Raw genomic sequence first — 21,909 nt, 5'->3', positions numbered from 1 at the left:
CCAAAACTAGATTTCCAGGAGCTACTTTAAATTAAACGTGCAGCACAGTTGAAACAAAACGTGTAGTCGTCGTTGTTAAGGTTAGCCACTTGTAATGTGACTAAATTTCACGTAATTGTGATTACATAACATTAGCAGAGATTGGAGGCCTATGACAGTGTATGTTTGTGCATTAATGTAAAAGATTACAGCAAATTGCTGTTTATTTCCAAACAATGTATGCTTGAGACTAAACTGATGTGACTGCGAGGATCATGTTTTTTGATTTTTCAAGTGCCTTCAATACTATGAAGCTAGCACTGCTTTGTGAGAAGATGAGGATGATGCAGGTGGAGTCAGCACTACTCTCTTAGGTCATGGACTGTCTGACCTGCAGATCACAGTATGTTTGACTGCAGAACTGTGTGTCCAACACAATCCTCAGCAGCACAGAGGCCCCACAAGGAACTGTCCTGTCCTCTTTCCGCTTCATATTATATACATCTGACTTCTGGTATAATTCAGACAGCTGTTTTCTTCAGAAATATTCTGATGACTCTGTGGTTGTTGTTTGTATCACAGGAGGATGTCAGGGACATGATCAGGGATTTTATTGACTGGCGCAACCTCAGCCACCTTTTACTGAACAGAGGTAGAGGTAGTCTCCAGCTATAGGGCTGGGAGTGCAGCTGGATGTCAAACTGGACTGGTCCAGACACATGGACACAGTGTACAAGAAGGGTCAAAGCAGGCTTTACTTTTTGTGAAGGTTAAGGTCTTTTAATATCAGTTAAAAGATGATGTTCTATGTGCATTTCACCAGACTGTGGTGCCCAGTGCTTTATTCTTTGGGGTTGTGTGTTAAGGGAGTGTGCTCGCTCCAAGGACAGAAACTGGCTGAATAAGCTGATCCAGAAGGTGAGCTCCACAACTGGTGTTGAGCTGGAATCAGTCCAACAGGTGGCTGTGGTGAGAATGCTCAGGAAACTAAACTCTATTATGATCAATGCTTCTCACCCACTACACAGTCTGGAGGTGTTTCGGCAGAGCACCCTTAGCCACAGACTCATTCCCCCTCAGTGCATGTCTGAGCGCAGCAGGAAATCCTTCCTACCAGCTGCAATCAGGCTTTTCAATTCAGAGTAATTAACATTAATGTTTTCACTTATGAGTGATATGCTGTGCATAAGTTTTTAGGTTTCATAATTTTTCTAACTTATATGCTATGTATATGGAAATACTGATGACTATTAATGTTGGTGTTTCTGGTGGGTTTGTGCTTTGTCTGCATGTTAACATGCTAGTGTTTCAAGTAGTTTCCTGTTAAGGATTAATAAAATATTATTTTATTCTATTCAGTACTTACTAGGCTAGCCTCAGGGTTCTCGCCAGCGCATTACGCTGTCGTAATGGGCCATTACGCTGTCAGTTTAAAAGATTACGCTGTGATTAGGGCCGCTATGCTGTTATTTTGACAGATAACGCCATGTGCATTTGTTTTTATTGACTGGGTGCCTATCTAGGTTAATTTATGTCTCCCCACCTCAGCCGTACTTTCCTGTCGATTGACCCGTTCCCGTCTAAAATTAAGAGTCGCTTCCAATCTCGGGGTTACAATTAGCATGTCTCGGTTGTTTCCGTGATGCCATGTATGGTGAATAGTGACCTAAATCACGAGCATTTGGAGCATCTGCGTGACGCTCATTGGCTGACATCTGGGCCGGCCGCTCGCGAGATTTAATGAAGGCTATTGCGCATGCATGTGCGGGAGGACCTGCCGTTACGCTGTAAAAAAATCCTGGTGAGAACCCTGAGCCTATTAAAAAGAAATGTACTTACCAGTAATCCTTTAAATGCCTGCCGTTGCTTTGTCAAGGTGTGTAAGTAAATGAGCTCACCTGTATCTACTTTTTCTGCTGCATTGTTTTAATTCCATTGACAGGGTGCTTATTTAATTTTGGAGCAACATGTCTGTAAAAAACAACACAGCAAACACAATAGACAATGCAAGGATCTTTGTTGTAAATGACCAAGTAGTGTATAATGCAATAACAAACAAAAAACTAAGTGTAAACTAATAGCAACTATCAAACTGTCCAAAATACTGATGTCATGGTTTATTTCTGATTTCTTAAGCGGTCAAACTGAAAGCTCAGCATTTAACCTGAGGACAGCCACACTGTAATGAGTGATTGGACTGCAATTTTCAACCTGCCTGATATGAAGAAAAGTACAAAATGTGACTTTCAGTTAGATCCAGAGCCATCCTGTCTTCATGTAAAGGAAATTTGATAATTATAACTAATTAATGAAATTAGTTCTGTTCTTCTGTATGGAAATGTACGGAACTCTTTCTGTTTACAGATGCTCATGTTGGCTATTGAGTCATTCCGTGTCAACTCCGTAAAGGTGGTTGCTTGACCATCTCAGAATCTGTTGAAATTTTGTAGGAATGATCTTTGGAATCTGAAAGTGGCACCTGCCCATTTTTAAGCTGGAGGCTTCTTTGCAGTTCATTACATACCTGCAATATCAGACAGCGGCAGGATTCACAAATGTCTTCAAAGAAAGAGCTGTGCGCATTTAAACACAGAGCAACAGCAGTAACTTCATTAGTTAGTTTTAATTCTACATCATATGGAAACGGTATCGATTAAGATCTAACAGCAGGTCACACTGCTTTTGTTCATCTGCAGTTCAATATTTTGTCCTCAGGTTGAGCCGTGAGCTTTTAGTTTCACTGTTTAAAAAATCTGAAATATACTGGGCTGTTATTTATCCATTACTTTGATCACCTGCTGTTAGTTTAGTTTTGTCTGTTAATGCATTATCATGTATTGCACATCAGTTGTATTGTCTGTTCTTTTGTGAATAACAAAGATCACATTCATGCTGTAGTTGTCTGTGGTGCTCTAGTGGATATCTCTGCATGAGACCATGAAGAACATTAATAAAAAAATGACCTATGTCTAAATAACTAGATTGCCTTCACCTTAAGCAACATTCTCAGTTACCCAACTCAGTCATTGAGTTGCTTGATTAGCAGATGAACAGCACACATCACAATTACCTTATATATTTTAGCAGATGCTATGCTAAAAACAATTTATTATAATGGGACTGTATTCAACTATCACCACAGTAAACACTTAACTAAATCTAAAAATATTCAACAATCCAGAAAAAATAAGCTCCATCACTGTACTTGTTACGTTATGTAGCTTAGTGTAACTGCTGCTGACATTTAGTTGTAGTGTTTTACAGAATTCTTCTGTGAGGAATGCAGGACACCATGCAAACTACAACATTTATCTATGAATATTTCCCTTCTATGACAGCTAATACAACATGTGGCCTTTCAGTGTCTATTCTGCTTACTTACATACATACGAAAGTAACTTCAGTGCTGCTTATATCAACGCTTTTCCGACTACAGCAACTTGTTGGTACTCTCCATGAGAAACTCACGTGACACAACAAACTTATTGGTTGAAATCACCACTGTCCTTACAGAGGATGTGCTGAACCCACTGTTAAAAAACATAGTCACTGAATTAATTTGTATAATTATTAAGTGTTTGTTTACCTTGATAGACAGAAATGGGAAGTGGTGGAACAAGTACTTAGATACTTTAAAAATAAATAGAAGCGCAGTATTCAAGTAAAAGACCTTAATGCAGTAAAATGCCTCCTGTGATTGTTGTGCTATAATACATTTTTTTCTAATTATAATTCATTCATTAATGCAAAAGCAGAACTTAACTGTTATAGTAACCATATGCCTCTTTGGATTAGAGCCGTGGAATGGAATTCATGAGCTGAATTACTATCAGAATTGTTAAAATACAAACCATACTAAATCTTAACTACAACCCACTTTACTATCTGTGTTTATTTTAATAATAGATGCTACATGGTTGGATTATGCACATGTTGATTAACACATTTAATCAACAGTACTTCTTTTCTACAGCCCTAGAATTTATTACTTTGCTCTGACAGTCACCCTCAGAAGGTAACTGATTGAAAATACATTAATAGACGTGCACATCAAATCCATCCTAAGGATTGTTATTTAGTTATATTTGTTAAATGTCCTAAAATGATACTTATAGTTCCATCTTCATGGAAAATAAACTGTCAGGTGTTCGTCATCATAGTCCTCCTTAAAAACATTACACTGGCATCTACTGTGGACGATAGTGATCACTGACAATGAATTACCACTGTAAGTGTTTCTGCAGCCATCATCACATACTGCACCAGCTCTCCACCCAGCTTTCTGTCTTCATCTACTTCTGCATCTCTATCTTACTCTGAAGCAAAATTAAACCCCTGGTCAGAAGAAGCAGCCGCTAAACTCCAGTTAACAACCTGATATGTGCACTGTCCTGGCATTTCTGTCCCTTCATGTCTCATGTCACATCAAAGTATGCTTCTGAGAACAATATTAATTCTCAAAGTGTCTGTACTTGACAGAATCAGACCATATTTCATACAAGAGAAACAATGCTAGCATTTTTTGTTTCTTCGTCTTGTTTTACAGGTGACCTCACCACAAAATGAGATCCATCCAGGGTCGCGTGGGGCTAAAGCTAAATTATCCTTTGTGAATGTTGTGTGTGGAGTACTGCTACAACAGATACAGATAGCACAGGTCACAAAAGCCTGTTTCAGAAATGGGATATCAGAATCAGAATCAGTTTTGTTGCCAAGTAGGTTTTTATACTTACAAGGAATTTTCTCTGGTGCTCTTGGTGCAAGTACAAATTAGAATAGGAAGTAAAAAAGATAAAGATAATAATAATAGTAAAAGTCAAGGTGTATGCATTGATAATAATAAATGCAACATTGCTGGGTTCATCAATCCATTAACATACATATTTTTTGGACAAATGCATGAAGAGATGGGGGGCCTGTTATTCAGCCGATTCTCTCTCTTCTACACTCACTCTGTGGTGTCAAGCAATGTCCCACTCACATCACTATCTGATTGGCTGTTACTTATCATGAGTAACAGCAAATCACACATAGCAAGAGACAGACCACACTTGAATGCATCAGTAGAGCGGTGAAGCTCCAGTGAATTAGGGGAGCTGTATTTAAAGGTGAGGCGGGAGATACTGCTGAAGGTGTAGTAAACACTGCAGTCTTCCACAAGCATTCATAGTGTTACTTAAAAAGACCCCAATAATTTACTTGTTGGTAGGTTTGAATATCAATCCCTGGTATTAAATGTGCCCCGGTGCAAAATTTTTAAATGCTGGAGGATTGATAAACTCCGACGTTAACTGTTCTGTTGATGATACTTTAGAAAGTAAGAACATTGTGCAGTACATTGTACCCTATCACTGTAAGACGTGTCGGATGTGTATCTGTCTATGATACGTTTTCACTTTCCAATTCCAAAACAGTGTTCTGTCTTTCGGAGTGTGTGAGGAGCAGAGCAGTTCTGTGCAGCATATAGGTGATGAACGTCAAAAAATGTGATTTAATTCTCTGCAGCTGATGCAGTCAATGTCCATTGTTACAAAAGTAACAAGTGTTTTGCATGTCAGAGCAGGAAGATTGTCAGTCTGTTGAAACTTTTAGCAAAGGTTTGTTCCATACAGTCGGAGAAAAGCTCAGTTTGATTGCTGAGCTCAAAGTTCATCCCTCACTAACTACGTACGTATTATTTGCTAGCAGCCGCACGTACAGTTAAACTATATGAACATGGTCTACTGATTAAAAGTAAGTATTTGCCAGCTGTTTTACTATGACTGTTTTCATAAATTTGGTCTGAAATTCAGACCATCATTTGAATTTCTGTGTCATTTTCAGAGCACAGGGCAGCAGTATTTAGTGATTTGCAGGCTGTAGACAGACTCTGTATTACGTTATATTCATCCTTTCTCTGGTTGAATGTTGGTGCCAGTGGTAGAAGAAATACTTCAATCGTTTTCTTCACTAAGACTGTTAAATGACACAGTAAAATATGGTCAAAGTCCTGTATAACTTTTACACTAAAAAAAGAAGAGTGACACAGGTTTTATCAGTACAATGTACTGACATTTATCTAAAATCTGTTCAAGGTGGACCTCGTACTTATATATTGCTGGACAGTTTAATGAAACGCATAATATTTTAGTTTGTGAGTAAAACCTGTGACACTGTCCACAGTGCTCTGATGATTCCCATCAACACAATGTTAGTGTTTATAGCACTTTTAAATCTTATACATTACATCTTAGAAAGTAAAACAAACTTAATTCTATGCTTAATTTTGTAAGTTTTCCCCATTAAAAAAAACAAAGCAAACATAAAAGTAATCAAAGTACCGATAAGTAATTAAGAGTAATTAAAAGTGCCGATGAGCAGCATCAGTAAAGATGACGAATATGGTGGCGTGTGATGATGCGGCAGCTTGGTACTCTCTGAATTTTGTCCTGTTGTGTGTGTTTTGTCGGTCTGTTCAGACACTTGAGGCTCTAATTGTGTTCGGAAAGGCAGACAGTAGATGGTGCCAACTTCTGCAATACTGGATTTTATTCCACCAGAAATCCATCGGACCAGCTATCATCAATGATAGCTGGTCCGATGGAGAAGAAGTAGTGGAGAAGGAAGTGTAGGCAAAAATGAGACAAGCCAGACAGTCTATATGCTAAGCTACATGCTAACCCACAGAGACCAGCTCTTCCCAGTGTCCTCCTTGCAAACTATGGCTGTGTACGAAATCGCATACTAACGTACTACATACTACATTCTCAATGAGTATATACTGTATACTACGTACTATAAGTATGATTAGAATGCCGACTGTTCACACTGTAGTATACTACTACGTTTCCCATAATGCATTTCAAACCTCCGATGACAAAAACCGGAAGTACGGCTGTCAAATATCTCGGCTGAATGCCGGCTTCAGGTCGATTTTACGCTAACAAACAGTCGCATAATTAATGTGGCAATTTCAAGCCGGCACTCCTCATGCAGTTATTAGCCAGATTATGCGAATCGTTTCAATAGTAGCTGCAGGCTACTGGAGGTAGCTGCTACTTGTTCTGTATGCAAAGCGAGCTGCTGCAACTAGCTGCTAGCATTCAGTAGCACGTTGTGAGGCGTCTGACAAATTTAAAACGTTGGTCAGAAAACGCCTATTTCTCAAATCTGTGGGGTGATTAGGATGACTACTTAACCACATAAAATAAAATAAAAATCGCCCCGGTCCGGCCACATCTCCCGCGGAGGCTTGCATTTTGGTGGATAGCTCGCAAAGCATTATGGGGCGGTTGAGTATGACTAGTGTGGTCACCGCGCATACTTAAAAATTTTCCGGATATAGTATACATCCGGGTATTTCTCGCGTACTCAGTCTTTTCATACTATCTAATGTGAACGCACTACATACTTATTTTGACGTCACACTTAGTATGAGTAGTACGTAAGTATGCGATTTCGGACACAGCCTATATGTCACACATCAACAAAATGGACAAGATACGACTGAGGATTACGTCACGCAGCATGGAAAGTTGTGTAACAGTTATCAGAGCAAGTCTCTGATAATCAGCAAAAGTTCTTCTTCCACAGGAAGCTCAGGCAGACTGAACTCTCCTCTCAGCTCCTGGTTAACTTTTACAGAGGCACCATCAAAAACATCCTCTGACTCTGAGCGACTATGTGACTACACCAGCTGCACAGCACAAGACGGGAAGGACTTGACCCAGGTGGTAAGCACGGCTCAGAGGACTGTATGAAGTCCTCTTCTAGTCGTGGACACTGTGTCTATTGGCTGCTTTCAGAAGGGCCACCAATTCCACCCACCCATGCTACAAACTGTTTATCCCCCTGATTTAAAAACAGAGATTCAGAGCCATAAGGACTTGGACTAACAGGCTGAGGAACAGCTTCTTCCCCAGAGCTATAACCTCCCTCACCCTCTCTGCTCCATCGCACATATTCCACAGCACTTAACAACTGAACTGAACTGCTTGCACTTTAAAATCTTGTGCTTCACTGTTGCACTTTACTGTTGTGGCTGCTATAACCAAATGCTGACCAGTTTTGTGTAATATATGTTGTACTATTTTGCTGCCTGATTAAATTGTATGCTTTTGGTTTTTACTTGAGACTGTACGTCTTGTGATGCAAGACAGATTTCAGAAAAATTCAATTAAAAAACTTTTTGTCCTCAAGGGGCAATTAAAAAGGGCATACAAGCAGCTTAAGAAGGACAACCAAGCGAGACACGCAGTTGCACACAAAAAGACAAAACAACATTAAAAAGAACTTTGTAATTTTAAAGTGCTTTTTTTGTTCCTCATGTATGGGATAGTAAAGTGCTCCTTAAATGCTATGATAAAAAATGTGTGTGCTAAAATAAATTTAAAAAGTCTACTCTCTATGTTAAAAAAATGTGTATGTTAAATAAAATTAAAAAAAGTCTATTCTTAAGTATTATGTTAAAAAATGTGTCTTAAAATAAATAAAAAGACTACTCTTAAATGCTATGTTGAAAGAATGTGTGTGTTACAGTAACTAAAAAAAAAGGTCTACTGATCTGAATTTAGAAGCAGGATAGTTCTAGGGACAAAGGAGGACTTCCTCCTCTGTGTCCTGCAGCCTGGGCAGCGTAATCTGCATCCTGAGGGAAGCTACTCAAACTCAGGACACAGAATATGGGAGGAGTCCTGTAGGATCCTGCAGTAACCAACAGATCATAAATATCTGTTGGTTACAAAACACAGAATATTCTGATAATTACTGCCGTAGTTAATATTAAGCGTTATGATTCCGTGTTATTCTTTATTCAGTTCACCATTCCACATTGTATATAGTGACCACTAGTCTTGCAGGACTAGTCCATGCAAAAGCTTTCAGGCACATTAGGTAAACTAACTAGTGCGGTGCCTTATAACATCTGAAATGGGCTGACAGGCCTCCAACATTGCTTTATCGATATCAGTACTAACCACTTACCTACACTTCTTAACACTCAATGTTGCATAGGGTTGTCAAACTATCTTGACATTAAAACTCAAGGTAATCATCACCTTGATAGGTAAAACCAGCACGTAACATGTACATTAACATGTACAAGAGCTCTCCACTATTACTAAGATATATAAGCAAATTCCAAGAAGAACTGTGTGCAACTGTAATTCATGACATAGTTGTTCAAGAATACGTTTAGAATTGACTGATAAAGATGTCCCCTGTATCAGCGCTGACTCCGGCATATTTTCTGAGCTTCATTGGCATTGACTACAATAAGGCTGAACCAAGGCTGATTCTTTAGTTTTTTAAATTATTACTCCGTCAAGGAACGGTGGAGTTATGTGATGATCGGCATACATTTGTGTTTCAATCTGTGAATCAATCTGTCTGTGTGAAACATTGCTCTAAAACGGATCAACAGATTTGGATGAAATTTTCAAGGAAGGTCAGAAATGACACCAGGACCAACTAATTAGATTTTGGCATTGATGCGGCTTATAGTCTGGGTCCACAGATTTGTTAAAGATTTCCCATTGTGGGATATAGGTAGTGGCATAGCGTCGCTGTAACCATGACGTGAACACTGTCTCAGTTACATGCCGACAATCACGATTGCAGTCCTACTACAAAGTGACTGACTTATCCATTGGAAATCATACAACGAACAAATGATTAAACTGTGTGGTGTTTCTGAGTCCCATCAACTCCTGCCACCTGCTACATATTTAGGTCACACAATGTAGCAAATCCCAGCAAGACAATGGTGAAGCTCCTGGTGTTTCAGAAAGCCTTTATTTACTTTGAGCCGTCAACCTTACTTGGAACACAAATTCGACTTTCTGTCCTTCACTCCTTTCTTCAGGAAACACTGTAAGAGCTTGTCTCCATTCCAGCTAGGTGTTTTAAAAGTTTATACACATCCTTTGCTAGACAGCAACAGTGTGGAACTGTTCACTTTCATCTTTATGTGAATTTTTGGACTTTTTGACAGCGTCTTCATCATATCAAGAAACCGCTTCTTAGATAACCACTTCCTGTGCCGCTGGAATAGTGACAAAATAAAATCCCATAACATTAAAAATACGGCTTCAGAATAAAAGCATGGAGTGAACGGTTATTTTAACACTAGCAAAACAAAGACTTGCCAAAAGTGATGAACCGATCAGCATACCTTTAAAAGAATAATTTACATGCAATTCAGTAACCATACATAACATGAACATGCATAACACATGCCTGCACTAAGCACAAAGTCATTTTTTGTTAAAGATTTCATCCGACGGAAATGATACGTCAACTGAGCAGCCTTGGCAGAGTAATGTGCTCTCTGAGTGCTTTTCTAGTATTGCGTTTTGTCCACCTCACCCTGCTGGTGTTTGTACACCGCTATCCTCTCTAAGAGCCTACACTGCAAACAGCCCATAAATTATTTGGATTCACAGTGCTGACTGTGAATTCTGACATCCAGGTTGGCAAAACATGGAATATCTCCAACTGTTTCTCTTTCTTGTTATCAAAGATGAGCAGCAACTAAAATATTCGGCAAACAACTTCAACAAATAGAGGCAAAAAAACACCAAAAATATTTTAGTCACAATGAAAAATGCATTAGTAAAAGTTTGAATTTATCTGCTCTTGAAAAGAAAACATGATTTGAATTGCATTTTTAACCTAGGCAAAACTGAAGTTCTGAATATTCGGGTGCAGCCCTAAACTGAGGGGATTCAGCCCTGCGCAGAACTACAGTAGGGATAGTGCATCACCTTTGTATATGCCGCACTTGATGGTGACTTGTGCTATGGCCACAGAGTTGGCTTCAAGTGTTGTTTTCTGCAGCTGCATTGACTTCTTGATGATATCAATATCCTGTTAGTTGTGTGTAGTGTCAGACACGCCAGTATCCATGTGTAGGGCATTAAGTTGAAGGCTTTCTCGTTGTCAATCCAAGTAGTGCTCCGGTTGGTCTGGCTATTGTTAGGGCCTTGGATGAGAGGATCTTTCATGTTGTAGAGAAGTAAGTTGTCAGGAGTCCAAAGGTGTTTCTCCCTTGTCAGGATCTTTAATGATCAGGATTGTCCTGGCCTGTGTTAGCCAGTCTGGGTGTGTGCCGGCTGCTAAAAACTTGCCAGGCAATTGTAAAGCAGATTATGTTAGGTCCTGGTGCTGTCTAGAACGCCATGCTGGAGGCTCGTTCTTGGATGACTACTAATGACGACTGGTTCTTGTTCTGAGTGGCCACTTTGGTCTGCTCAGGTCTACTAACCACTTGGCATTGGTAGTGTGATGCCTCTTTCTCCCAGTTGTCCTTCCAATATCACTCAATCTCTGCTCTGACTGAGTCTGCCTTCATGCTGTTTTTCCTTTGAAACTGGGAGTCCACTCTTGATGGCCATTCAATCTCTTTGCCTCTAATCCCTCGTGTACTTCTTCAGCTTAGCAGTCAGAGCTGTGAGTCCTCGTTCAGCAGCGTCACTTATGGACATGTTGTTGTACTACCTGTCATGGCCCCCTTCTGCACCTCTGGTAGCCAGTTAACATCCCTACGCGTCTTCCTCTGAAATTGTTTGAACACAGAATCCATATGCCTGAACACCCAGAGCAAGCCCTTTGACGACAGTAGCAAGATAAAACTCCCTTTTAAGGGGGAAAAACTTTGAGAAGAACCTCACTCATGTGGGGACCTATCTTCCGCTGGTGGCGAGTTGAGAGAGACAGAAATGGAAGAGGGGGAGGGGGAGAGGGATGGGGAGGGAGGAGGAGAAGAATGGGTGGGGCACAAGGAAACGTATAACACACATTGGGATACGTGCATGATCAGAGTAACATAAATGATACATACAGTCATGGAAAAAAATATTAGACTACCTTTGTTTTCTTCAATTTCTTGTTTATTTTAATCCCTAGTACAACTAAAGGTACATTTGTTTTTACAAATATAATAACAAAAAATAGCAGGGTTCTCACCAGGATTTTTTACAGCGTAATGGCAGGTCACTATGCGCACGCGCAATAGCCTTCATTAAATCTCGCAAGCGGCCAGCCCAAATGCCAGCCAATGAGCGTCACGCAGATGCTCCAGATGCCCGTGATTTAGGTCACTATTTACCATACATGGCATCATGGAAACAACCGAGACATGCTAATTGTAACCCCGAGATTGGAAGCGACTCTTAATTTTAGACGGGAACGGGTCAATCGACAGGAAAGTATGGCTGAGGTGGGGAGACATAAATTAACCTAGATAGGCACCCATTCGATGAAAACAAACACACATGGCGTTATCTGTCAAAATACCTCTCTTTCACAGCGCCAACTGCCCCAATAAAGAAGTTTTCTCACATAAATATGGAAATATTACGCAAGCAAATGTGCTCAAAACACAATACCACAACTTGAAAGGCAGCGTAGCGGCCCTAATCACAGCGTAATCTTTTAAACTGACAGCGTAACGGCCCGTTACGCTGAAATGCGCTGGCGAGAGCCATGAATAGCTCATAAGAGGGTAATTTAAGAGATGATATCTAGCCATTTTTCATGGTTTTCTTGATCATAACCAAAATCACTGAAGTTCTTACATCAATAGCAATTGTATTGTACTGCCAAAACAGTGATTTTAGACATTCCTTGTTTTCTTTTCTGTCTGTTTTAGTTACATGATACAGACAGGAATCAGTACTTGATCGCATAACCATTTTTTTGATGGCTGCAGCCATGCGTCTTGGCATGCTCTGCACCAGCTTCTGACATTGTTCTGCTGTCACAGCAGCCCATTCCTGTTGCACAAATTTAAAAAAAAATTGCTTTATTTTTGGGCATTGATTCTCCATTTTGCGTTTGATGATTTTCCCACAAGTTTTCAGTTGGATTTAGATCTGGGGATTGAACAGGCCATGGCATGGTTTGAATGTTCTCGTTCTCCATCCAGGCTTTAACTGACCTTACCGTGTGACACAGGGCATTGTCTTCTTAGAAAATCAAGTCACTAGAGGCAGAAAAGAGTTTTCCAGCTGATGGAAGAAAACTGTTTTCAAGAGTAGCCCTGTATATTACCTGGTTCATTCGCCCTTCAACAATTGCATTTGGCCTGTTCCACCCATACTGAAACATCCCCAGATCGTCACTGATCCACTCACATGTTTTACTCAGTCCCTCCAGGAATTTGCGATGTTGCAATCACGCAAATTCATGTGAAATCAACCAATCTCTGCAAATTTTGTGCAGCCTTGCAATTTTGTCCAATCACCGCAACTTTCCCGCAATTTTGGCCCACCTCCCATGTGTTCCACCAATCATAGCAGCTCCCAGTGCAAGCGTAAAACACGTACATCACCGAATTCACTTCCTTGTTTCTGGTTTGAAGATGCAGACATGTCTAGGCTTGCGCTAGCCAATTGCCACAGCGCCATTGGCGCATCGTTTTGCTGGATGGTGCAGTCATTCTGAACTGTGTGAGCCACAGTGGCGCTCTATTTTTCTTGTAAAAAGCAACAAAAAAGGGTTCGACTTACTTTTTTTTCGAAGGTTGATGCTAGAGGTACGGACCCGTACCCGTAGCATCTGTACTAGAGGTACGGACCCGTTAAGGTTACTGAAGAGCTGGCGCCATTTAACTACTATTTGCTGCACATTACAGGCAGTTTATATGAATGACTTTGACTGCGAACATTGTATAATTTAACCAAAAATACACTGTCTCCTCTCACACTTTAGACATTGTAGTTTTTACGCTTTTAGACGCCGTGTCTAAATTGTTTAAAGTCCAGTTCCTATTAATTAGTTTACCGCGTTCAGTGGTGGAAGCAGAACTCCATTGCAAATGTTCTCATTTAATTTCGGACGCTAATTTACAAGATAAAATTAAGGATGTCGAATATGAAACAAACACTCGTGAATGGTGAGGAGCAGCTCTTTAATTCGGCATGAATTAAAAAAAAAACACAAACTCGATTTACTGTGATATTATGAGATTTGTTTGTGGTTATGTAAATTTGCCATTCAACAGAGTCCGCTAACATTAAAGTGACTGTGACGTGCAGGGTCTGTGTTGACAGACGTAGAAAATACGTCAGGGTTTTGTTTAGGTTGTTAATATGTAATAGTCTGTCTACTTTTGAAGGTAAAAAAATACTTATAGTTTGCTGGCTGTTAGTTCCGCCATTTGTTTTGTTTGCTGTTTGTGTTTTATTAGAACAGGGTCACGTGAATAAAACGTTTTGCTATTTTTAATAGTAGTGCTGATTTCCACCCCCAAATCGCTGTCCGTGAAAAAGTCAGATAGTGATGTTGGACTTTTCCACAGACAACGATGACCCCAGCACACCGATTGTAAAATATTTCTCAATACAGTGTTATATAATGTGTTTACATCATTAAATACTGATGTTCAAATTCCACAAACCCACATATTTATATGATATTATGCATAATAGAAAAGAGAACAGCAGATGACTGACATGACATGCTCCACACGCAGATTCACCTCGAATCACGGAAGCGCCTTCATCACTCGGATTACCAAGCCGGCTCATTAATATTTATGTCCGTCGGATTACCAGCCAATCACGAAGCGCGTTCATCAGCCGGCTCATTAATATTTATGTACGGCTCATTAATATTTATGGTAAGGTAAAGTGCCGTATCCGTAGGCCACAGGCTATGGGTACGGGTCTGTATCTGTAGACACTACCTTTTTCGAAATGCCCGAGCGATAATATAAGAAAAACAAAGTTTTTCTCTCGGCAGGCGTTGGAAATGGTCGAAGCCCCCCGAATCTTGATCACGCGCCCGGGTCATGACCCGCTCTCGGCCAATCACAGAAAAGCATGCAATTTTTACTGCGTGAAATCTCTGAACGATGTGCCACAAGGCGAGTCATTTGCGATCAGGAAAAGCGAGAAAGAGGAGGTTTTTGTTGAGTTTATGCTACAGTTGTGAGATATGGTACATAGTGAGGGTTGAAGAATTGGACATAGGAGGAAAAGAAGGTAAATTGGACATGAAATTAGTATTTTTATGGGTCAAAATTTTTGATCATGAACATGTTTCAGGTACAGGTTTTTAAATGGCCAAATGCATATATACATGGGAATGTGTCTTCACCTCTGACTGCCTGTTTTTACGAAAAGAACATTCAATTTGGATCTGAAAGTTTAGCAAAATGATATAGACTCACACTTTGTGATGATATTTATATTCAGGACTTAGACTTAAACATTTCACGTTGTGTGTGTGTGTGTGTGGGGCAGCCGAGGAGCAGTAAAAACGTGTAAAAACAATGAAAATAACAACATACATATAAGTAGAAATAGTTAAAATAGAACTGTTTAATTGAGCATTTTTTACCTCAAAATGCACCAGAATGCAGGAAAATGACTCCATTTTTTCCGCTATCACTGACACAGAAATTTGTGGCTTTTTGTGGCTCATTGTTATTCTTATGAGTGAGCCACAGTGGCTCTTCATTTCAAATTCCTAGTGCAACCATAGCATGTGTCATACCATCCATCCATCCATTCTCTATACACCGCTTTATCCTCACTAGGGTCGCGGGGGGTGCTGGAGCCTATCCCAGCTGACTCGGGCGAAGGCAGGGGACCCTGGACAGGTCGCCAGTCTGCCGCAGGGCTACATATACAGACAAACAATCACACTCACATTCACACCTACAGGCAATTTAGAGTAATCAATTAACCTCAACATGTTTTTGGACTGTGGGAGGAAGCTGGAGTGCCCAGAGAAAACCCATGCATGCACAGGGAGAACATGCAAAGTCCATGCAGAAAGATCCCAGGCCCACCCCAGGATTTGAACTGGGGATCTTCTTGCTGCAAGTCAAAAGTGCTAACCACTACTCTACTGTGCAGCCCTGTGTGATACTAATGTCTCTCATTTACCAACAAAAATTACTGCTGAAGACAGTGATAAACAATTAATTCACTGATGTTCTTCACTAAAGCGGAGCTAAACTGTTTTACACCTGTGCTATATTGTGGTGGAATACAACAAAAGGAAAAAAAATCGATTGATACACACTTTTTTTTTCCTTTTTCTAAACACGAAACATATTAGAAAGGCTGAAATGAGTGGACAGCAGACCAGACAAATCACCATGATGGAAATTGTTGCATCCAGATCCGTTAGCGCACTGAAAGAATGAGGTAAATTAGATTAATTATTCCACCAAAGAACACGGCGGAGTTATGTGACGATTGGCGTATGTGATTCACTCCTCTGTTCGCAACATCACTCAAAACCGGACTCGGGGATTTGAATGAAATTTTTCGATCAGAAAGACACAAGGACCAAGTGATTAGACTTCAGCAGTGATACGGCTTAAAGTTTGGATCCACGGATTTGTTAAGGATTCATAGCAGCACGGCGTCTGATAGTGGCACAGTAACCATGGCAACAAGTGAACGCAACCTCAGCGGCCTGCTGATGATCACATCATTGTGATCTTACAACAAATCTACCACTGTGGACATATCGGAAATGATACAAGGAACAACTGATTAAATTGTGGGGGTGTTTCTGAGTCCCATCAATTCTCTTCTATGCCCGCTACATATTTAGGTCGCCCAATTCAGTACATACACATGCAGAACACACACCTGTGTTCAGCGCAAGGCCAGGTAATGAACAGTCTTGGTGGAGTACTGTGTTCTTGTTAACTGACGTGACAAGCTGTGAGCGTGTGTGTGAACACGTGTGTGCCAGGAAGTGAAATTAACTTTTGGAGCCACTGACAGATATGTCCAAATATGATTCATTCAACAGCAAATTATCATGTTGTGACTTAAATCTACCAACCACTTCATGTTAAACCAGTATCTGGTTGCTGCTAATTTCCCACCGTGGTGTGCCAGCTTGTGGAAATGGTTTGGAACGTTAAATAATTAATTTCAGAGTAAATATATGTAAATATTGTCAATTACGGTGTTGACACATGTTCTACAAGCTGGAAAAAATGCAGCTTTTTAGCAATTGTCACTGTCTCCCGCAATTTCATCACAACAAATAAGCTTAAAACATTGCAACTTTTATCGCAATTTTTTAGAAAAGCTGCCGCGAATTCAGGCATTTTTGGCCGCAACAATCGCGAAAAATGCCCGTGAAATCCTGGAAGGACTGTTTACTGTACGGGCAAGACAGTCAGGTTTGTACGCTTCTCCAGGTTTCCTCCTAACCAGTAAGTTGGCTGGAGTGGGCATCAAGTGAAAATTGGATTCATCACTGAAGAGAACCTTAGTCCAATCATCAACAGTTCAATCCTTGTGATCCCCTGCAAAGTGTAACCAGACTTTCCTCTGCCTTTTGTTTATAAAGGGCTTCTTCCATGCCCTATGTGACTTCAGACTGGCTTCAAGAAGTCATTTTCAAGCTATTCTTGGGATCAAGTTACATTTCTCGACAGTGCCCACTCATTTTAAGATCCCTGGAGGTCTGATAACAATTTCTGACACAGGAACCAATGAGTGCACGATCATCATAGAAAGGCGTTTCCTGTTGCGACCAGCAATTTGGTAGTACCATGTTCTGCTTTTTTTTCTTGGTGTAATGAACGGCTGCCTTAGAGATCTTCAGTTTTTTGGCTACCTGTCTCTCACTCATGCCAATTTCCAGCAGTTCCAAGATGGCTGACTTTGTGGCTTCACATAATTCTTTTGTTTTATGTATTGTGTGACAGCTGACAGCTTCTGATTTGTGCTACATCTTAAATGTAAGCAGAAAACCACTCTAGGCCTTTCCATGTGCAGTGCTGCTTATGACACGAGGGTCATTCCGTGTGGTTTCACCAGATGGTGGTTGCCACACCATTTTCAAATTAGTCTTAAATTTGCATGCCATTAGATAGTCACAAAAGTACTTTCTATGCAAAATTATAGGCCTGTAGCTCAAATAGTGTCTGAGTTGTGGGGGTCTGAAATTTTCAGAATTTAGTCTATATAAAGCCTCACCAGGGTTTTTTGTATCTTTAAGTGGTTAATTCTCAGCCTCCAGACATACCAGAGAGCTGTGAGTTGGTAAACAAGGCCTCTGCATGTAGCTAGTGCCCCATAAACATCCCCAGGTGTTTCCCTACACTCTGCAGGCCATGTGGGCTTGCTAAAAATGCTAAAAATTAAGAAAAACCTACTCGCATGTGGGATTTGGGACCTTAAAAGTACTAGAAATACTGCACAGAAGTGTTCTAACACCCATGGGTTCCATTCTACACAAACCTGTGTGATAACTTAGCAAACTGGAGCTTTCTAGGTACCTCAGTTTGGAAAATATGAGCTCCCAAAGTTGGACGAGATTTTTAATTGGCTATTTTTGGTGGCAAATATCTCAGTGTGGGACAGGTACCAGAGACCCCAACTTTTTCTACAAGACAGTTCCATCTGTCTTCTATCACTGTACAAAAAAGCAGCAGGGTTATATTTGTAGTTAATGAGATCACCACGCAGCGCGGTGCTTCACCGTCTCTCTATTCACATGTTCACTGTAGATCAGTTATTACACTTTCTGCTTCTGTCTTTATTGCCACAGATTAGACTCATCACATACTCAAAATAGCATGGGTAATGTCAAAATCGTTTTTTGCTTTTCAGTACTTTAAATTGGGATACAAGTATTAGGAGTCATTCCAATGGTAGTATTATGTATGTTTTGTTCTTTTTGAAATGTTAGTTGTTAAAGGTGACTACCTTTAAAAAGTGTAATGCCATTTTTATGTCACAAAGTCTAGTTTAGAGCCATACCTGTAGATATCATGACATGTTGACACCCATTTGCAATGCATACATGTAGTTATAACATACACATACAAATTACATGTACTAACTTGAATTCAGGGAGTTCTGTAGTTCATGGTTGATTATACCCAAGTTATAACTTAGGTATAGGTTATTTTGCTTGTAGGTAGCATAACATACACATACAAATTACATGTACTAATTTGAATTCAGGGAGCTCTGTCGTAGTTCATAGTTGATTAATTTAAAAATGGCAACAATAATGTTGAATTTTACAGTATCAGTGCAGTGGGATTTAACATGTTAAATCTAATTGTACAATGTCATGTTACAAGCAAACATGACAGATAATATTTTGCTACCTACAAGCAAAGAAACCTATACCTAAGATATAACTTAGGTATACCTAAGTTATAACTTAAGTATAATCAACCATGAAAAATCTCGTCCAACTTTGGGAGCTTATATTTTCCAAACTGAGGTACCTAGAAAGCTCCCGTTTGCTAAGTTATCACACAAGTTTGTGTAGAATGGAACCCATGGGTGTTAGAACACTTTTGTGCAGTATTTCTAGAACTTTTAAGGTCCCAAACCCCACTCGCGAGTCAGTTTTTCTTAATTTTTAGCAAGCCCCCATGGCCTGCAGTGTGTAGGAAAACACCTGGGGATGTTTGTGGGGCACTAGCTACATGCAGAGGCCTTGTTTACCAACTCACAGCTCTCTGGTATGTCTAGAGGCTGAGAATTAACCACTTAAAGATGCAAAAAAAACCCGGTGAGGCTTTTTATAGCCCAAATTCTGAAAATTTCAGACCCCCACAACTCAGACACTATTTGAGCTACAGGCCTACAATTTTGCATAGAAAGTACTTTTTGTGACTATCTAATGGCATACAAGTTTAAGACTAATTTGAAAATGGTGCAGCAACACCCCCAAGGAATATCTGGTCATTTCACCTGGAACGACCCATGAAATGGCCTCTTATGTATCCTGGGAACACAGTTAACTTAAGCATGTCAAATAGGACATAAAGTATTATGTAAGCAGCTGCATTTTTTTTGTCGTGTTCATTGTATTTTTCAGGTAATATAACTTTAGTGATACCAGGCATTGAAATCAACAAGAAATTGAAGAAAACAAGGGTAGTCTAATCATTTTTTTCCGTGACTGTGAAAGTACAAACCAACATCGAAACTGATTCATAAGTTTACTGTTAAGGTGTACGGCTCTGGCATTAAATATACTACATATATAGCTGGTAGAAAGATGCTAACAGTGTGTAGATGAGCATATTAAGTTAGACCCTCCAGAAAAACGTGGGCAAAAATCCTTGATTATGCGGGCTAAAATCCTTGATTATGCGGGCTAAAAACCTTGATTATGCGAGTAAATATGCGGGGTTTTTATGCCATTTTATGCGGGGACATTGCGGAAAGTTGCAAAGTATGCGAATAGTTGTGAAATATGCAAAAAGATGCGAAATATGTAAGAACTGGGAGAAAAAAAAAGGTGATTCTTCTCCTACATCCTGTTACTAGGCTACCACTGAATGAAAAAGAGCAATATAAAGATAAACAGACATACTACATGCAAGACACGTCACAGTAAGTGCTGCCAATGTTTCATTTATTATCAGCTTAAGCATGACTTAAACATTCCTCAAGCACAAATTTCTCAGAAATAAAACATTCTTTCTGCTTAGTTATACTTTGAGGTAGAGCAAACTACCTGCTCCAGTGTCGTGAAGAAGTTGTTACTGACCCGTTTCTGTCGGCCGCCGAACTGTGGTTGGGCAGCCTCGGGTAGTGCTAGCCCGGCTTGTTGGTGGTAACAGCCAATATATAGTCCAACAAAACTTTGCAGTTGGGAAGAACAGGACACTTTATTTAACAGCAGCGACTGTCCACACTTACTACTTGGAGCATACATCGACTTCTCATACTTCTTTTCAATAACTTCTGTCTCATCATGTGCAGCTCGACATATCTCCGTCTCTGCTACCGACACACACCCGCCACGGGCCCCATTACGTACTCTTTACTCGCACACATACACACACTCTCACACACACACACACACACACACACACACACACACACACACACACACACACACACCCACCTCTGCGTGCCTAGGTTAAAGGAGCAGGCTTGGCCTGCAACAAAGTGCTGCAACACGGTTGATTTTCTTCAGTGCTCCAGAATGATGTTGCACAAGGTGCAACATCATTCCCCCCACTTTCGTGCAGTAAATCTGGGTACTGTTTTGCCTCGTCTCTGGCTGAAATATTCGTAGGTAAATGTGATCTTTGAGCATTCGTCATTCTTGTTTTTCGTCTCTGAGCGCCGCGCTCCACTTCAGCTCGTGCTTCTAGTGTGTGTGTGAATGTACGAACTGATGACGTCAGGCCGGGTTTCACATAAAAACTCACTCACAACTCCATTTATATTGGTTATAGTTTTCTCATTTTATGCGGGAATTGTGAAATCAAGCGGGACCCTCATATTTCTCTTTTTTTCGTGGAAATGTGAGATTCTTGCAGGAATTATGCGCTGTTTTGCGGGGATTATGCGGCCTTTTGGGAAATAATTGACCCCCGCATAATCAGCAGCATTTTGGTGATTAATGCATTTTGGTGATTATGCGATCGCATAATCACGTTTTTCTGGACGGTCTGTTAAGTATATTTCGGGTGATACAGCGTAGATTGGTGGAAATGGGCAGCTGGAAGCAGTGGGCTGGAGGAAAGTCAGCAGCAGCATCCCACAGTGGACATGATGGAGACTAAGCCAGTTGGTGGGACAGCAACCATAGATCAGACACATCCAACTCCGGGACCAGGGACGCTCGGAGAAAGAACACAGGGGGAAGCAGAGTGAATGTAATGCAAGATCAGAATCAAGGTTTTTCTGCTTCATGTGATAAGTGGCATGAATGAGGAATGCTTGTGCTCACTCATGTTGCTTATTGCCAACTACTGATGTTTAAAGAGCTTGCAGTTAGGGCTGGGCGATAAATCGCATTAATTAAATTAATTCACCTTTTTAAAACCTGACGATTTGAAAATTTGCCAAATCGTAAAATCGAGGCGAGCTTAAATATATAACAATACAGATTTTTCTTCCGCCTTTCACGACTTGTGCACTGGCGTTTGCTTCCGCCTCTCATCTCCTTCTGCCACAACACTCATACCGCCGTCAAGGCGTACAGAAC

The 21,909-nt window shown here is 40.4% G+C and overlaps 1 protein-coding gene across 9 annotated transcripts in view; it reads left to right on the top strand.

Moving 5' to 3' along the window:
• Nucleotides 1-21,909, top strand: part of znf609a (zinc finger protein 609a) — a 62,112-nt gene that overhangs the window by 1,772 nt on the left and 38,431 nt on the right. The gene's annotated exons all lie outside the window — the stretch shown is intronic.

This window comes from Acanthochromis polyacanthus, chromosome 8 (assembly GCF_021347895.1).
Source record: "Acanthochromis polyacanthus isolate Apoly-LR-REF ecotype Palm Island chromosome 8, KAUST_Apoly_ChrSc, whole genome shotgun sequence".
Taxonomy (NCBI): Eukaryota; Metazoa; Chordata; class Actinopteri; family Pomacentridae; genus Acanthochromis; species Acanthochromis polyacanthus.
The sequence above is the reverse complement of the archived record's forward strand: the minus strand, read 5'-3'. Positions and strand labels throughout refer to the sequence as shown.